Source organism: Pagrus major, chromosome 4 (genome assembly GCF_040436345.1).
Source record: "Pagrus major chromosome 4, Pma_NU_1.0".
NCBI lineage: Eukaryota > Metazoa > Chordata > Actinopteri > Spariformes > Sparidae > Pagrus > Pagrus major.
Window position 1 is genome coordinate 11,604,424 of NC_133218.1, and position 19,651 is coordinate 11,624,074.

At 41.0% G+C, this 19,651-nt stretch overlaps 1 long non-coding RNA gene across 1 annotated transcript; it reads left to right on the forward strand.

The window, feature by feature from the left end:
- Positions 1-1,719: 1,719 nt before the first annotated feature.
- Positions 1,720-2,446, forward strand: LOC140995032 (uncharacterized). The gene is made up of 2 exons (XR_012178753.1): positions 1,720-2,034; positions 2,121-2,446. It is a non-coding gene; the product is annotated as an uncharacterized lncRNA (long non-coding RNA).
- Positions 2,447-19,651: the final 17,205 nt, after the last annotated feature.

Sequence of the window (19,651 nt, forward strand, 5' to 3'; positions counted from 1 at the left end):
AGCATTATACCAGTCATGTGAAAAATCACTACTAAACTCTTGAAAAAGAGTTATGACATATTTTCATTCAACAATATCTGTATACTTTTAATTCCAGGTGAAAATTTGTTGTAGTGAGGCCCTTAGGTTTAGAAGGTGTTGTGGCTATAACCACAGCCAATTAGAGATCTTGCTGTACCCAACATTTGTGGACCTGAAGTGGAAATCAAATTGTCTGTCTTGACTCTCACATTCACTAAAATGCATAGTTTAGGACAAAAGCCCTGCAGCAGCACTGGACTATCCCCAGATTTTCCATACCATCATTAGGTGGTTAAGGTCATACTGTCCCCATGTTTGTTGCACCTGACACACTTTATCAATACTTTGCACTCATTTACATTTACAAACATGGGTTAGTGGTCAATAACTGCAAGGAGGAGTATGAAGGAAATGTAGTAAATCAGCGCAAATTACAAAGCTATGTTTAGAGTGTCATTCTCAACCTAGTTGATACCCACCACAGTGCAGGTTTTCATGTCCAATATGGAGCTGATACTGCACTGCATAAAATGTGATTGGGTTTCCCGATAACTGACTGAGAGAGTAGTATTTTTAATCTATGAGGCTGTTTACACCTAACATTAACATGAATCTTGTGATCCGATTACAAGTGGAAAACGACCGTGATTAAAATGTCTCTCTCTTACAATAAGACATGAATGATTTAAATTTGATCTAGCCATTTTGCACTTTATGTCAACAATTGTCAAAAGTACACAGTATTTTAAAGGAGCAATTTCTAATATACGGCCAGAATTTAGTGTGAACAAACATCAACAGAATATGAAGAAACAATTGTTTACATTGTGTGTCAAAGATGTCAACTGAAGTTAGCCTGTCTGCCTGTAATACCACTTTGTACCCCAAGATGCGGTCTGATAGCCCCAGTAGGTTAATCTGGGAGAGTGGCAAATTTACTACTTAGTCTAATAAATTAAAAAAAACAATAAATAAGAATTAACTAAAGAAAATACTTTTACATCTACTTTCCTGAGAGGCACCTGGCTGCAGGCCTCTACTGTGAAGTCGCTTCCAGTGCAGGCTCCACTGTCAGGACACCTCCACTGTCAGGACGGGAAGTGACGACATTTAAATCTGGATTTCACCTGCATTTTCATTTGAGAGAGACCAGCGAGTGAGCACGTGTTCCGAGTAGCGGTGAGTTGCTGATTTTTATTATCCACAGAAAGTAAATGCATGGTTTCTTGTGTTCTTCGTCAATATAGGTGCCGTAAAATAATAACGTTATAGAAGTCATTAATGATGCAAATTACCGAATGTTACATGTCAGCTTGGGTTGTTGTTTTGAAGCTAAGTTAGATAACGTCAAAGTTAACTTTCACCAATGGCGGTTAGCATCAACACCGTAAGTTATCAGGGATTATTAACTGTATAGTGCATAACGTAAAGTAACTGTTCGCATTTGTTTGTATGTAACGTTATAAAACATTTTTGTAAACTCTCCTTGCATCAGCTGGGCATCGTCACAAAGTTGAAAACGTGTCTTTCTGAACTCACAGACGTGATATGTGAGACAGCCAAGCTACCAACACGATGCAACACACCATGATGTTTTGCCAGAGGTCGACTAGCTAATTAGTGATATCACCTGTTTAAGTGCACAAGTGGAATCAAAATATGGCAGGACTACATGGCACATTTTTACTTTTTTATTTTTCCACCTCTGTTGTATACTACAGTATATAAACAAAACGAATAGTAACTGAAATTACTGAGAAGTAGCATGCTTCTGCACCATCAGTACTTTTATTTTTGATACTGAGGAAGGAAATACACATTTAGAGTGACGTCTGAGAAGAGAAGGGCCCTCTGACCTCCAGACTGACTGATGGGATCTTTTCTTTTTCTTTTTGGAGCTTGTGTTTTGAATATTACAACTGATCATTTTGCTTATCTATATATTTTCAGGAAGAAGAGCAGCAGGCTGAGGTCTCAGTCAGACCTGCCGATGTGGACACACCAGTGGAAGGGGTAAGCTTTTTCACAGTATCTATTGGTCTGATACTGTTGGTGCAGCAGCTATTGTACAGACATCTTTCTTTCCGTCTTTTCCATAGGACTCGGTTGAAGATCGCATTCTTCACGATTGCAGACATGCAGCAGAGTGGGTTGAGGCCAACAGACAACTGTTGTCTGCCAAAGTGGACCTGCCTGATGTTCTGTGCATGGGGGAGGAGAAACAGGCTGAGGGTGTGGAAAGAAGAGGTGGATGAGCATGAAAAGGAAACAATCCTGGAGCCCTTCAAGTTCACATTTTACAATACTGAGGACATGTGGAAATTCTGCGAAGAAATAATGGACAGAAGAAATTATTTGGCCTATTGTGAATGTCACACAGATGAGTGAGTTTGTGTTCAAGAATAAAGGGCTACAGAACATTTAATCATGTTGTGACTTAGTGTGTTTTTTGTTTTTCTCATTGATCCCTTAATAATTCACTTGGATTATACTGTAGAGATCAAGAGTAAGTGTAGTATTTAGTGGTACTTGGGTGTTCCAGCAGCACAAGAACATAATTAGCATAGACATAGAACCAAACAAGAAATTTATGGTGATTAAGAATAAAAATACAGAATAATACTACAGAAAAAAAATTTGAAAAAATATATAGAAAAAGAGCAGTGCAATAAAGTCAAAGTTAAATGATAATGAAAAGGCAGTGAAGTACTGTATATACTTTATAGTACACAATAAAATGTATAGGCCAATGACATCTTATGAGATGTTGGTTTATGAATATGAGTAATAACTTAAAAGACAATTTGTGCACTGAGCAATGTTATTCCTGCCCTCCATTGTTTTCATTTATCAACTATTTGACCTTCTCTTTTCAAGATCCTCAGCTTTGTAGTAGGCTGCAAATAGACTATTGAGCCCCGAGTCATATCACCCACTGTTTGTTTTTCGTAAAGACTAAGTTGTAAAATTACGCAGTGCAGTGTATTAGTCGGGCTTTTTGTCCTAGATTTGGACAGAATAAATCAAAATGTCCACATTGGGGCTTATGCGCAACATAAAAGGAAAACACGGACCAAAAACGACAAACAAAAAAGTTTACTATATAAATACGATATAACGATATATACTATAGACAAGGAATTGATAGATTTTACGTCATATTGTTTACTAATTAATGCATTTGTGAGGAAAACGATTCAACCGGAAGTGCATTCGCGATTTTATTTTGAAACGTATCCCGTGCATTTCCTGTCCTGACAGTGGAGGTGGCCTGAGAGTGGAGCCTGTGGCGGTAGCGACCTCACAGTGGAGGTCTGCAGCCAGGACCTCGTGACTTTCCTTGCTAAACAGAAAAATATACTGTACACCTTCTGAATTCAGAGCCGCGGTAAATTACCTCCTTACTGTATCCCCTAACCTCAAACTGACCTTTTGATTTTAGAGGCTGTGTTCAGTCTGTCTGGTCTCCAGTCAGCTAGCAAGGCCACTAGCCGGCGATGCCTAGGCCTGCTCAGTCGTCTCCTGGATCCACACACTTTACATATATTATAATTTGTATCAGATATTCTGTCACTGCAACTTGTAAACTTTGATTTTGTTGTTCTTTTCTGTACATGCAACATCTATTGCATGTCTGTCCGTCTTGGGAGAGGGATCCTCCTCTGGTGCTTTTCCTAAGGTTTCTTCCATCTTCTTTTTTTCTGCCCATTAAAAGGTTTTTTTTTCCTCACATGGCAAGTTTTTCCTCACTCGAATCAAGGGTCTAAGGACAGAGGATGTTGTTTACTGTACAGATTGTAAAGCCCATTGAGGCAATGTGATTGTGATTTTGGGCTAAATAAATAAAATTGATTTGAAATTGATTTGACTACTACGGAAGCCCTAAAGGGCCATGCATTCATACATTTTATTTCCTCCGTTTTCCTGTGATAACGAGTTAATTTCATTTGTTTTCTTGAGATCTCGAGTTATTACCTCGAAATAACAACTGCCGTTGTCCCGAGATAACGGGATAATTTTCTCGAGATCTTGAGATAACGAAACGATAGTGTAGTATATTAAATCATTGCCGGAAACATCATTTAGTGTAGCAATGTCAGAGGAGCAGGAGCATATCGATTACCACATCACATATGTTTTCAATCAAGGCCTGACACAGGCTGAAATAGCATTATGCCTTGCTATTACAGATAATATACACATTAGTGTGCATAATCTAAAAAGACGGGTAGCAAGGCTTCAGCTATATCGGCGGCGCAATTTAAGTGAGCCTGATGTCGTCATTAACTACATAGCTGACCAGCTATGTAGTTAATGAGGAGATCTCAAATTAATTATATCGTTATCTCGGGAAAACAAAGTTTCCTTATCTCGAGATCTCGAGAAAATTATCCCGTTATCTCGGGAAAACGGCAGTTGTTATTTCCAGATAATAACTCGAGATCTCGAGAAAACAAATGAAATTAACTCGTTATCATGGGAAAACGGAGGAAATAAAATGTATGAATGCATGGCCCTTTAGGGCATCCGTAGCTACCCCATGGCTAACTGAACTAATTAGCTAACAATAGCTAGCTACAGCCAAAAAAAGCTACAACAAAGACTAGTGAGCAGCAGTTAGCAGTTTTGCTGCAACCTATAATTTTGGTGCTATCGTTGTATTCTTGTGAAATTATACAAATTACACCTTTCAGGAATTCTAGGGATATTACAATCACTAGTTCATTGGTGAAATCAGTTGACAGTGACAGTGTTTTCACAAACATTTGCTGTTAACTTTGGCAGGTAAGAAAGCCCAAACACATGCATTACAGTGGACCCAATGGAAATCGCATGCACACCGCCAAAGAATGTGACAATATGTGTACCAGACCACCTCCCAATGTGGTCTGAGTGATTAGATCTCAATGAATACTCAATGCGTCTTTGGTGCATGCACACCTGTACTTAAAGTTGTCCACTTGCGATCGGATGACCCAAAATACATGTCAGTGCCAGGTGTAAACAGGGCCTATACTGTCATTCCCTCACAAGGTAATTCAGTTCTGTTTCTAGTCCCTTCTCACTTTCCAAATTTTCCAATATTCATCTATCTTCTTTTCCTCAAAATTCTTGCCCTCCCCCTTCTCCTTGGCTCCTCATCAGCATATTTTTCATGATGGCGCTTTCTCTCTTGGTGGCTGCAGTTAGCAAGAAGCCCACAGCAGCACACTCACTAATTAAAGACAGCTAATGAACGACAGCATTAGCATATCAATAAAGGCTCCTGCTCTCTCTGCCCGGCTGCTGAGTTGTCCGTGATGCTGTGTCTGTGGCCAACCACACAGAGCCAGGCTGCTCAGAGGATAAAAAGGACAATGCAGACTGATGGCAAACATACAGGTTCTATCAAGAGGAGAATTCAAAACTATGATTAGAAAATAATCAGTTACATCATCAAGTAATAAATACTTAAATCTCTACAAGCTCTAAATTGTCATCTAAGCATAGTCAAATAGCCCAATGTGAAATTCCTTTATGGACTTTATTCTAAGAGCTGTATCGTCGGCAGCTGGTCTTGTTTCAGTTTCTTGAAGACGTTTCACCTTTCATCCAAGAGGCTTCTTCAGTTCTAACTAACTGGAGGGGAGTTGCAGGCTGTTAAACTCTGTGTGGGAGTGTCCTTACAGAGTCGTTAAGGACACGTGTGAGCCCTGAGTTTCAGAGTCATCAGGGCCACACCAGCCTTCATGTGGGTCGTCGGTCAGACCGGCCTTCATGTGGGTTGCTAGGGCTAGGTGAGCCCAGGTGTGAATGGTTGTTAAGCTGTCTGGGGAGGGAACTCAGTACTGCATTGTAGGTGGTGATAAGTAATGTCGTAGGCCACCCCCTCTGTTCAAAGATGGTTGTTGAAGTTAAATGTAGATGGATTCCTTTACTCCTCTTTCAAACCATCTGTCTTCTCTGGCCAAGATGTTTACATTGTTGTCCTCAAAGGAATGATTTTTCTCCTTCAGATGTAAGTGGACAGCAGTGTCATGACCTGAGTAGTTAACATGAGAGGGCTTTGTGCCATTCGTTTATGGAGTGGTTGTTTGGTCTCCCCAAATTACAAATCTGTGCAGTCCTGGCTGCATTGAACAGCATAAACTACATTACTCTGTTTATGCCTGGGTGTTTTGTCCTTAGGATGGACAAGTTTCTGCCTCAGCGTGTTGCTAGATTTGAAGTGAACCAGGATATGATGTTTATTGAAGATCCTCCTGAGTTTCTCAGATGTTCCTGCGACATAAGGAATGACAATGTTGTTACGTTTTTCTGCCTCTTCCTCTCTGTCTGCTCTGGATCTTTTAGAGGTTTTGACAAATGTCCAGTTTGGGTAGCCACAGGTTTTAAGTGCTCCCCTGATGTGCCTCTGTTCCTTCTCCTTCCCCTCTGTCTTTGTGGGTACGGCCAGAAAACAGGAGGGCTAACTCCTCAAATCAAGACTCTGCTGTCCACTAACATCTGATGGAGTAAAATCATTCCTTTGAACAGAGGAGGTGGCTTACGACATTACTTATTACCCACCTACAGTGCAGTACTGAGTTCCCTCCCCAGACAGCTTAACAACCATTCACACAACACGTCCAGTTGCCTACAATACAGCACTTAGAATTACCATGACCTGGATGACTGAGAACCTTCATCAACATCTTTATGGACTTACTTATATTATTATTGTTAGTGGCAGGTGGCATGAAATATGTTGTGACCTTCCCTAATCTCTCTAGTACATATTGCTGCTTCATGCATATGAGCAATATTTAGATAGACCCTAAATATCTTATCTGAGATTATTGCCGTGTCTTGTGGCTATGGTAATTAAAGAATTAAGTCTTGTGTTTCATACAGATAATTTATCTCCTTTGGGCCGTGCCATATGAGGCTTAGTCATATAACAAGAAAACAGGGATACAATACGTACCCCATTAACATCTTGTATTAACATTCAATCTGTGTCTGAAGATGTAATCTGGATAATGACATCTGAACATTTGCATTTACACTTGGTATTAATTAAGTGTTATCGATATCTGTATTCTACTGACATTTTAACCAGATCTTAATATGTAAATTAAGTAGATGGAGCTGATAGACTTCTCAACAAACATGATGTGTCTCAGGTCAAGACAGGTGATGCTGGATACACTCAATAGATGGCTGTGAAATGCAAGGCAAGGGTAACATCAGAGACAGAGATGTCTGTAGGCTATTTTTACAGTAGACTTTGTAACAAGGCTAATATTACAGCATTTTTTTGGCCAAATACTGTAGTTCCAGGAACTACAGAGCCTTAGAAACAAAACTATGAACTGTCTCCTTTGTGTGTCTTCATTTGAGATACTACAGCAGCTGAAGAACCGTGAAGATTAGGCCAAATATTCTGGTAGCATATTTAAAAGTCCATAACTTAGTTTTGTTGTCAAAGTCATGTCAAAATGACAAAACTTTTGTTTTATTATCCTCCCACACACATTGAATGGCAGGTCTATAATGTATGTGCCCAGCTCATTACATATATGTATCATAATGTAGCGAGTTGTGCATGCAGAGCTGTTCAGCTTTTCTGACAAGAAGATTCTAACCTTTGTTCAAAACATGCAATACAACATTTAACAAGATTAAGCAAACTGTGAACATTTTATTTCCTCACTTGGAGAAAAAAAGGGCCAGATGGGCCCTCTGGTGTGCTCCAGCAGCATTACACCCATGTGAGCTAGCATGTTGACAGAAACTTAAAATCTCATCTCCAGTTCTCGCTGAAGAATAGAAAACCTCTGTTTCCACGTGTCCCCACTCATCCAGACTTATTTAACCTTCTTCTTTTTTTTCTCATGCAATACCTTATGCAAGTTGTTGCACCATACTAATCTACATTTTGTTTACATCAGCAACCCCATGAGATCATGTGAGAGGGATCACGTGAGGTGGTGTTTTTCTCCCTCTGGTACTATAACCTTATGTATAGTGGGTTACGTGGCATTATTTAAAAACCTTGTAGCGTGTGCATGTTTCAGATTAGACTGGAGGAAATCTGTGGAAGTTCGACACTGAATTTCTGTGGGTCCTCAACAACACACCTGACAAGTGCGAAGTAAATCGGGTGATTGGTTCTCGAGATATGCAAGAATCATACACAGACAGAGATTCCTTGCTTTATCGTTAGATTACGATAGATGGGAGGATAGGATAGGAAGATAAAGAAGGTCTCATAAAAGAATAAAAAGGAAGCTTCATTTTTTCTGTAGTGCTTCCTTGTATTGTCTTTGTATTGTTGTTTGAAATAAAATAATGCAAGATGTTGCATCACAGATTGTGTATACGGTTTCCTACTGATGCAAGCTTTTTTTACTATGCCATTTCACAGAGCCATGGAGACTCATCGACTCACTACGTGATCCAGTTCTCTTCACAACCTAATGTCAAGAGCACAGCTGACACTCTGGGGACTGACACTTTGAACCTGACTTTGCACTGCTCTGGTTGAGCCTCGGCCTGCCGTGAATAGTGTATCTGATCTGATGTAAGCCTATTCACAGACGTGTAGTCTCAGACAGAGACTTTTCCTGCTTAGGAATGTCTGGTTAATATTGTGCTTATCCTCACTTGAGTTATAATAATCAAGTCAAATCAAGTTTTGTCAATACTGTATTAACCAATTAAAGAGGTGTTGTGTAATTGCGGAGTAGAGAGGATTAGCCTGAAAATGCTCTAAAGTCACTCCGTCCATCAATTAGATATGCCTGCTTATCCTTAAAGGTTGCAGAAGCCAAATTCAGCTGACATTGGATGAGAGCAGGCATGTAACCTGGACAAGTCTGCAGTCAATCACAGGGCTGATACAAAGGTGGTAGGTGGCTTGTTGATTTTTAACAGGGGGGTCACTTTTATGAAACATACTGATTTTAAACTGGGAAGAATGAACATGTAGGTGTGCATTCTAAAGGAAACGCTCTTTTTTTCTCCAAATGTTGTGTCTCTTCTTGTCTCTAGTCTGAGTGTCTGACTGGAATTATGACACTTGACGCAATACACATTGGCAGAGTAGCGTCACCTGACTGCAAATGGTCTCTGAATTTCCTGGGCTGCTACTGCCATAAAGGCTAGAAAAGCTGCACCAGTTAAAATAAACGCTCCATCCAAATGTAATAATTCTCAATAATTTGTTAGTGATAGCTGCCGGTCTGGATAGATTAGCATCTGCCTATTAATGATCTTGGTGGAGATGGAGAGAGATGGCAGGTCAACAAGGAGGACACATTTTGGTAATTTTGCAAACAAGGGGAATGGTGTTCCCTCTCACCCTCCTCTCAAATTGCCTATACATAGAGACAGACAACCAAACAACAAGCAATTTAGGGTTGCTAATTAGCCAAACCTGTCTTTGGTTTGTGGGAAGGAACCAGAACACCTGGCCACCAAGGCAGACATTGGGAGATAGCAAACCCTACACAGAAAGGCCTGCTAATTCAAAACCCAGAACCTTCTTTTTGCAACAGTGCTAACCACTGCACCACTGTGCCACCCTCTAAAATGACTCTGTCAAGATAAAGTGAAGTGAAAGTTATATTCCTCATGAGGCCACTCTGATACCTTGTCACAAGTCCCCAGCATGCTTCAGTGCCTGAGGCTATCTGTTGATAATTCAGTAGGGACTAAGCATAGGGCTGGACTGCTGTGGATGAGCTCAAAGCCAAAGAACAGATACCCATACTAGTTTTTTCTTTTTTAACTCTCCTTAAACCCAGTTGGTGGTGTTATGAAAGAACAGAAGGCAATAAAGGAGAAGAGTAAACATAAAGCTCTAAGAATTAACTCAAACAAAATGAAACTTTGTCAAGTTTGAAAGGATTTATGGCTACAGAGTCCCTCAAGTCTGGTGGAGCATAGAAGCCAAGTGGCATGATTGGTCTGGTCAGGACAGCAACAATTCAATGAGGGTAGCACTTTATTTTTTTTATTTTTCTCTGGTCCCCTTTTCTTAAGTCCATAGAGGCTAATGACTGCCAGGACAGTGAACTACAAAGGCTGACCCAACATCCTGTGGAGAGGACGAATGGTTTATTAATCTTTTAGTTGCATGATTCTTGGCGTAAAGCAAGAAGGGTAAAAAAAAAAAAAAAAACTGTGATGATAAAACACTGAATTAATTAGCCACTTTAATTGTGTGCTCTCCAACTCCTATTCTCTGCGGGCATAATTAAGATGTGTTTATTTGGACACAGTTTGCTCTTCAAGGAGGTAACACAGCTAATTGGTATTATACTCAAGTCACGCGTATATTGCAATTATATCAACTAGCTGGTGCAGTAGAAGCCACTGTGTAGAGCTGGCATCTCCAATTACTGATTTAAAAGATAAAAATTAGGACATATTTTAATGGATTTGTAAATGCAATAACATTTAAAGGGGGGCGTTGTGCACGGCCTACTGGGAGGAGGGAGGGGGTTGAAAATTCAATTGGCTCCTTCACCCGTAATGTACTCCCCCAATCAGTTCCACTGATTTTTTCAATGAGGAAGCTTGGGTGGGTGGGATTTCATTTTCTACCTGATGATGTCGCATAATTATACACTTAATTAACAGATTAAGTCCCGAACAACACAAGGTATTTTTTTCAAAGGTGTTCTGCATTGCAAAGCCACACTGTGATAATTTAAGCCCAATGTGACACTTCTGTTCTTTTCTGCAGATGACAGAAGAAAGAAGAACTTTTCACTTCCTTTCCATCTATTTTCCTGATATTATCAACATTTCTTACCCCCTACAGATGGTTCAAAACCCAGAATCATTTTAAGTGGGCAACATGTTTTCTTGGAATAGGCTGACAGTCAAAGGTAGGAGAGGGTTTATACATGGACTGGACTGTGGGACAGCAGTGAGAGGGTGTTTCCTTCCACAATGCGATATATTTGTGAGTGAAACAGAAAGTGTGAGAGGGAATTGATCAAATCCTTCAAATTTGATTGGATTGGCATGACTTAGTGAATACATTACAATAGAGTTGAGGTACTGATGTCACCTCTGGCCTCGTCAACATTTTCCAGTGCTGAAGCAAGCAATTTACCATTGACTCCTGCTCCATTCCTCTGTTGTTATGCAGTTTATACTCTGGCAGAGAAGGGTTGAGTAAAAGTTGATGGTGCATCATTCCGAATAAACTATAATAGCTTCTTCTATTTCGAACCAGCTAGCTGTTTCCCCTCAAGGGTCAGCAGAGTTCATCAAAGTTAAATTCAATTCAAACCTTTCAGCCACGAAACTCACTGAGGTTTCCCTCAATTGGAGTGATGTTGAGATTCCCGAAAATATGCAGAGTTTGAAGGTTTTAAAAGAATAATACTCAGTCAAAACAATTGCACACTGAGACGAAGTGTTTTGAGATCATCGTCTTGAATTGTCAAGTGGTAATTAAACTCATCACAACAAAAATTGTGTAATTACACCAGCCAAAGCATGTTATAGGCCTGTCGATCCATTAGAAGTCAGTGTGTGATAGTGACAGTTTGTCTTGTCTATGCATGAAAAGTTTGCTTGTGTATGAAGGTGCAGGATCAGCAGGGGGCGATAATGATGGGAACATTGGACAATCACTTTAAGTCCATGTTGAGAGGAAGTCAGCGATTTCATAGGTTTATTCAGGACTTTCACCCAGTTCACCAGGGTTTTGTACCTTGTGAAGCTAACAGCCAGCAACGGCTGTGTTGAGGAACTAGTTATTCTAAGTGAAACCATTATGTAGGAGCACATGGCTGTGTTCCTTTATATCTTTGATGTGAGGCCCTGTGTTTCTTATCACCTCTGTTTTTAAGTTTGAAGCAACTCTACAGGAAGAGGGGCTCCATCTTATCGCCTGGCAGAGAGGACAGTGTTTTTCTTGGTTGTAAATACTTCGTATGAAGACACTTTTAATTAATTTACAACTCAAAGCCTTTGGATGAACCTCCTCTCCCTTGCAAGCACACATATCCTCTTTCACAGGTCATGGGGAGGCCTCTGTGAAGCTTACCAGGAGGGACAACTGGCCATCGGAAGGTGTCAATACAGAGTCTTTATATATGTAAATTAACTCACATCAAATGTTTTTCTTTCTTTGTTTTAGAGTATCTCTCTCTTTACCTGTGTCTCTCTCCTCACCTCTAACTTCTAAAGCACACATTAGCTTTTAAGAGAACACTGGAAACCTTCTGACTTGTTCTATGCAAACACTTCAGGTCTGAATTACGACTCATCTGGTTTCTTATCTGTGACCACATTCCACACCAAATGGTCTCTGTGTTCCTCCAGATTTCAGACCATTTCTAATTAACCATTAAGTCAGGATCTCATTCTCTTAATTCCAACAGATTAAGGGTCAGTAAGAGAAGCTCATAAAACTGATCTTTCTCCCGTTTCTCTGTGATGAAATTTGGCTAAAATCAAATTTAATGTTTAATTGTGTCATGTGTTTGGTGGAACCACAGTGCCCTCCAGTGGTGAGTCCGGGTACAAAGAAATTAAACTTTCAAGATATCTATGTTTTAATACGTTTTCCTGATTAAAAGTCTGTAATATGTTTCTTCATTTACAGGTATTAGAACTATAAGAAATGCTTATATATGTGGTCAGATTCTATCAGTTCTACTGTATCTTTAAGTGTTTTCATGTTTGATCCAGTGTTAATTTCTTTTATTCGTTCAGCGAATTTAATCAGGTCATATTATTTCATTAAGTCCATTTATTTTGCCATGGTAAGGTCCTGAGAAAGGTGAAGCACGATCGCGAAACATTAAATCGGTTTAATTTAATTCAAAGTTTCGTAAGTGTAGACGATTGATATGATACACAGTAATAACCGTAAGCCCGCCCCTTAGGAACCGCCTGCTGATATGGACTACAAATACCAAGAGACAACTGCTCACTCGCTCTCTTGCTGTAATCTCTTGCTGTAACCTCTTTTTAAAATTTCTCTTCTTCTAAATTTTTCTTAGCTTTACTTTAAACCTTTACCTTTTGTATTTTTGCGACACGCTCTTAGGCAGAAATCTCCGCACAATTGACCACGTGCGATTTTTACCTCAATCTTCTAATTTGAGGACGCACTAAGTCTAAGTGCTTTCGTTTTGTTAAGTATCGTTATTTTACTCAGTAGAAGTTAATTTGACTTAATTCGTCTTGTTTTGAGTAATAACTGAGGACTCGCCAGGCCAGCGTTATTCTCTAGTTATTTTCGTCAAGAAAGTTGAATTAGTTCGATCAAAAGTTCAGAGTCACCACTTCAGGCAAGAAGAAGACTTTTTATTACAACAACCAGCTTTGTGCAGTAATTGCCTGCATCAACAAACCGTGTGACGGTTTGCAACAATAGACATTTGCCAAGCCAAGACCGGCTCGCCCCCAACGCTCACAAGCGGTGCCATCCCGCTGGGCAGTGGACCGGGACCTTCCTGCCGGGTACTGGACAGACTGCGCTCTCCCTCCGACACCTGGACGAGAGAAACCCACTGGGAGACCGGACGAGCTGCGACATCCATCCGGCTCGAGCGGCATCTTCAAGCCGCAGACGATCCGCGACTCAGCTCCTTCTCCTGGACCGACACCTCAAGCCGAGGTCAAGCTATCAGCTCCGGAGAGGTCCAAAGTGGTGAACATCTCCCAGTCTTCAGGCAAAGTAGGCTAAACACCCACGCACACTGCTGGAGTCACACGCATGTTCTTGAGTTGGTGATGTCTCTTTTCTTTTGATTCATAGTAATCTTTAATTAATAAGAAATCCGGTTAGGGTCTCGTTAGTGTCAAAATTACTATAGTAATCTTTGAATGCTTCCCAGACTCGCGACTTTACCATCCGCTCATCTCCATCCATTCATTACCATGATCATTTAGTCTCTACATTTTATGTTATCAATATTGTTTGTTTGAATCATCCTTTCATTTATTCACCTTGATTTATTTAGTAAATAAACCTATTTAACCGTACGTCGTTGTCTGTGCAGGTTTGTTTTAATGTGGAGAACCGATGGATATGTGTAGAATTCACTCCTTCATACATGAGATGAATAAATTGATCTGAAATTGATTAGAATTGATACAAGTTAACTTGTCCAGTCGAATTTGATTAATTACCTCCGGATTATTCAAATAGACCAAATAACGGAGGTGGTGCCCCATTAACGAGTGTTTATTATTAGTGTATCTCCTATATATAATATGGTGCCGTCCGTGCGAGGCCACCTAAAACCACAGTTCTCTGCATTAAATTGATGTGTACAGACAAACATCGGTTTTAAAATCAAAACCCAAGCTGTTTAACGTTGTTTAGCTGTCCACTGAGTGATTAATGCGATACTTAACTTTATATTCTTGACTGTATATACCTTGAATCGTGTGTGAGCATAAACTCCGCCGAGCTGTGATCGCGTTGCTTAATATGAAATTAATGTGTATGGATGCTGCGTTGTAACCAGATCCGTGTATGATAAAGAAGCGTTCAACATCGCCGCATGTTGGAAATTAATGTGTAGATGCTGCGTTGTACCAGATCCATGATTTAAAGAGTTGTTAAACGCCGCCGTGCGTTAATGTTTCGTGTACAGATTCTGCGCTGTAATCACCAGATCTGTGAGTTAAAGAGTTGTTAAACGCCGCCGTGCGTTAATGTTTCGTGTACAGACGCTGTGTTGAACCAGGTCTGTGATTTATTTGCATGCATAAGTGTCGCTGCACACTTCTAAATTTAACCGGTTTGATGAATCTTAAGCTGTTGCGCTGTGCCAAAGCTTAGAAACTCATCTTGAGACAGTCTTTATTTGCCGCGATGTTCCGGAGATATTTGTAACTTGCTCAGACCCTCGTGTTTTCTGACTTAGATTAGCTACCTAAACAGAAAACAGCTGTGCAAACAGTGAGAGGTTTTTAATTGTTTTACTCCCGTAGTATCAAGATCGGTTGCTGTGGCAACCATCCGATCAAAGACAGTATATTTGGCTGTGTAAAGGAGGGCAGAAAACCTCTATCAGCTCAAATGGTGAAAACATAAGTAAATGAATGCAATGCTAGTTGCTGGTTGAATGTTTTCTGATGTGCTGAAAACTGTCTGTGATGAGAAATCAGTGCCGGCCGCTGCGCCCAGATTCTGCTTGTGTGAAAAGTGAAACCAATTGCTGCCTTTTCCCACAGCTGAGAAGTGAACGTTTCAGAGCCCAAATCACCACTGAGCTAAATCCTGCTAAAACAATGGGGTATATCAGTGGGCGGAGCTAAAAAGTCCCTCCTCTAGACTCTTCTTCAGGTAGCCTTGTTAAAATTCAATTCCGAGACAGCGCCCCTAGTGCTCGACTCTATTAAATTTGTACTAGCGCCCTCTGTTGCTCGACTCTATTAAAACTCCTAAATTTGTAATAGTGCCCTCTGTAGGACGATTCGGTAAAAGATTTTATTTTGTGATAGCTTCCTCTAATGACCAAATCTGTGACTATCAAATTTGTGACAACACCCATGGTGGCTGATTCTGTTAACAACAAATACGACTAAATAGCATACTCTGCTGGCTAACTTGTTTAACTGAATTTGATCCTTCAGCTTTAATAAACAAAATTAATTTTTTTTTACAGATACTTGCTAAATTGTATTATTGGAAACTTGTAATACTGCAATAACTACCATAGTAAATTAGTGTGTCGCATTATTCAGATAAATAAAATTTTAATTTAGCTGTTAAATACAAATTTGACAACTTTAACCAGATTCAACTATTTCAATCCAAGTTCAATTAAAATTTTTCTTTTTAGTGTATTACTTGAAATCTGACGCTGATATGCTATGCTCATGCAAGTCAAATAATTAAGCTGTTAACTAAACATCCAAGTAGTTTCAATCGAAAGCCACAGTTAGATCAAATACTTTAGTTTTTGTTGTTAACACATTAGCTGTTAGATCCTTTAAAATCCAAACGCTTACTTGTTTTGAACTGCACAAGTTAATTCAAATAAAGGTGAATCCTACCTCTAATTGAAAACAATTAAACATTTAAAGCCCAAATAAAATAAATAGAAAAAAATTTAAAATTAAATAAATAAATTTTAATAAAAAAATTTTTTTTCCCTTTCAAAACAAACTTAAACAATGACCGAATCAGGGGGTCCTGGCGGTTCACTAGCCGCAACTTTGAATCCCCTAGCCGAACAAGATGCAGTAATAAAGGAGCTCACAACAAATTTGCTGCCAGGATACGTAGACGAAATCCAGAAGGCCGACCCTAATGAACTACAAAATATAATGACCGCGCTAATATGCCAATCCCTAACCGAACCAATGCAAGGAAAAACCAGAGAGAAAATGTTAGGGAGCATGATCGTTGTTATGGCTGCGCAACAAAAACATAGAGATGGATTGCTAGACAAAGCTGTAGCTGAAATGAGGGTCAGAAAAGAAAACCACAGAGCTCTTAAAAAGCAACATGAGGAAATGGAGGAATCCTTAACTAAAGCAGAGGAGTCTTTAACTAAGACAGTGCATGCTTTAACCGAAGCAAGGGAGTCCTTAACTGAGTCAGAGGAATCTTTAGCTAGAGCAAAAGACTACAATAAACAACTGGAGTCTCAAGTCAAAGCACAAGAGCATGAACAAGCTACACTGCTCAGTGAAAACTTAGAGCTAAAACAGGTCCTAAAAGCCCAAGGGCTAGAGCTAGATAAAACAGAACATGAGCTTGGAGAAGTAACTAAAGATCTTAAAAATACTAACAAAGACTTGGAAGAAGCAACCGAAAAAAATAAGGATCTAAAAAGTAAGCTCAAAGTCTGGGACAGGGCCAGAGAAAGTGACAGGAAACGTCTCCAAGACATGCAACAGGCACTAGAAGAGGCCAAAGCCCAAGCTGACAAATCCCATCTTGAACAGATGAGGAAAGAGGCAGAGCTCAATGAGGTTAAAAGGGAATTAGGACATTCTCTTGAGTATAGTTCATTCCAAAGAACGCCTGCAAATGCAAGCTCCCGTGAGGAAAGAAGAGAGAGCAGATTCCACAGAGACGCTCAAATAGGCGTATCCTCGCCGCGATCTTTGTCGCCCATAGGCCCTGCTGTCCGCAATCGGACTGACAGGGACCTACATGACCGAATTAAAAGGTCTACCTCTCCTCAACCTCCCCCTCGTTCAAGCGCGCACTATTCGCGAAGTCCCTCCGACAGGGACCTAGATAAAATGGCTCGAAACATAAACCGTTTCGAACCCAAGCCTGGTGGCACTCACGACACCAGCGCTTATCTAAAAGACATAGAGTTCTATCTGAGGAGATTCCCAGATGCCACAGTAGATGACAAAATCTACCTAATTAGAGTCACCTCTAATCAGAGAGTCAGCAAATTCATCGAGCGACAACCTCGCCGTGTCAAAGAGAGCTATGAAGCCCTCAGCAAAGCATTGATGGATGAATTTAAAAGCTACACTACAAAGACAGGTCTAACTGCCGCTTTAGCTGTCAAACAGGGAAGACAAGAATCCCCTCAAGAGTACTATGAGAGGCTTCATGAAGCCTATTTCGGACCCAAGAATGAGACAGAGATGGAGGAAGAACTACACTTCAAGTCACTGTTCGTACAAAACCTCCACCCCACGACTAGCCATCATCTTGGTGTCATGGCATGTCCAGAAACCCTCACTAGTCGACAACTACGTGAACTGGCCACAAAAGGTTTTGCTAAACAAAGACAAACACTGGTCAAATCCACTGAAACAAATATCTTGAGTATTTCCACAGAGTCTTTGCCTCTGGAGTTGGAAGGAGTTCCGGGTGTCAAACCATGTGAGTCAACCACACCCCCTTCTCAACCTTACCAACCTCCAACAGAGCAGAAAAACCCTTCATTTCACCAACCTGATTCAGGTCGAAGGTATCCACAAACCTCTCGGTCTGACAGAAGTCAGTACCAACCACGATTTGGTGCAAAACGTCACTTTTCTGACTCCCACCGAAACAAATCCCAATCAGACCAACGGAAAAACCGTCAAACTTATAACGGTAGAAAACATGACAGACGTGGGTCTCAAAGCTATCCATCCAGAAATGGGCAACATGAAAACCCATCTGATGAGGAAGCAACAGACGAAAATGCTGAACCAATCAACCCTGATAAGTTGAATCAATCAGGTATGAGCAAGAAAGACCTTGACGCTATTAAACGTGTGATTGAACATGTGTACAAAGGAGATAGAGAAAAAGCTGACCTCCTCTCAGTAGTTGCTCGCTTGACGACTCCTGAGAATCCAGCAACTTCCTCTCCAAAACCCTCATCCAACCAACCCAATGTGGTGGTGAAAGAGGAGTCGTACATGAACCCCACTGAACCTGAACATGCATTGCCTCAGGACCAGGTCCCAATGGCCAAGAATGGCACACCTGAGCAATCAGACCAAGGGCGTAAACAGCCAGACTCTAGTGCAATCTTAGTGGTTCAGCTAGACTCAAACAAGACTCCTCCTGATGAAGCCCCGTCAATCTTTCAGGTTGAACCACCTTTTCAACGGTTCTTAGGCAATCTTAAAGAAAGGGGGGTTGCACGCAAGCTCTACCTATCTGCTACACTTGAAAACGAGCTTGAACATGAAGCACTCCTTGACACAGGTGCAGACGTCACCCTGATGTCACCAACGCTTTTCAACAAACTGCGAACAATGGCACACCAATCCAACAGGAACTTAAAGCTGCAACACTGCTCACTTGAAGTCCAACCATATTCGCCCACAGGTACTACCTTGACCACTAGGGCATTTATTAACTTCACTATGGGATCAATGAACCTCGTCCACCCTGTGTACGTGTCCCCCTTTGATTCCATCCCTCTTCTCATCGGTAAAGATCTCCTCAACCGATTTGAGCCACTGATTGACTTCAAACGCTTGAAGATTTGGGCACAGGTCCACCAACCACTGCCTATAGATCTTCCACATCCCACTGAAACTCAGGGCTATGTACTTGAGCCAGATGTCTTGGCACCTGGTGCCTTTGATGAAACTCCCTGGCAATTCAATCCTGAATCTCTTCCCAACCCTCCCACCCTTGGGGTTGGTGTCGTCACTCAAGCTCAGGCAGTAGCCAATGCTCCTGCCAACTCTTCAGAACTGAGACGCTCTGGTCCTGACTTGAAACACTTGGATGACGCACACACTTCCCTGCGCATTGTCGAAAACCTCCTTGTACGTGTCTCCGACGCTCTCACTTCACATGCGTTCGTGGAGCCTCAGAGCCACAGGGGGGTGATGCTAATGCAGGCCCATAACTCTCCACACGCAGGACATAGAGGAGCCAAAGCAACATATCAGGCACTCCAACAAGTAGCCTATTGGCCACACATGCAGGAAGATGTAGCAAACTACATCAAAGACTGCTCGATTTGCCGTCAGGTCCAACTGTCAAACCTGCGTCCCAGAGCTTCCTTCCCACGAAGGGGCCACAGAGCCTACTATGACCAAAAAGTGTCCCATGATAAAATCCAAGTGGGGGACAAAAGGTGGTACTACACCTCTGCTCCCCTGACGAGAAAAGACAACCAAGACACCAGAAGGCTTGCCCGTAAGCTTCTGCCCCAAAAGATCAAAGTAAACAAAGGTCAGGAAGAGCAGACTCTTA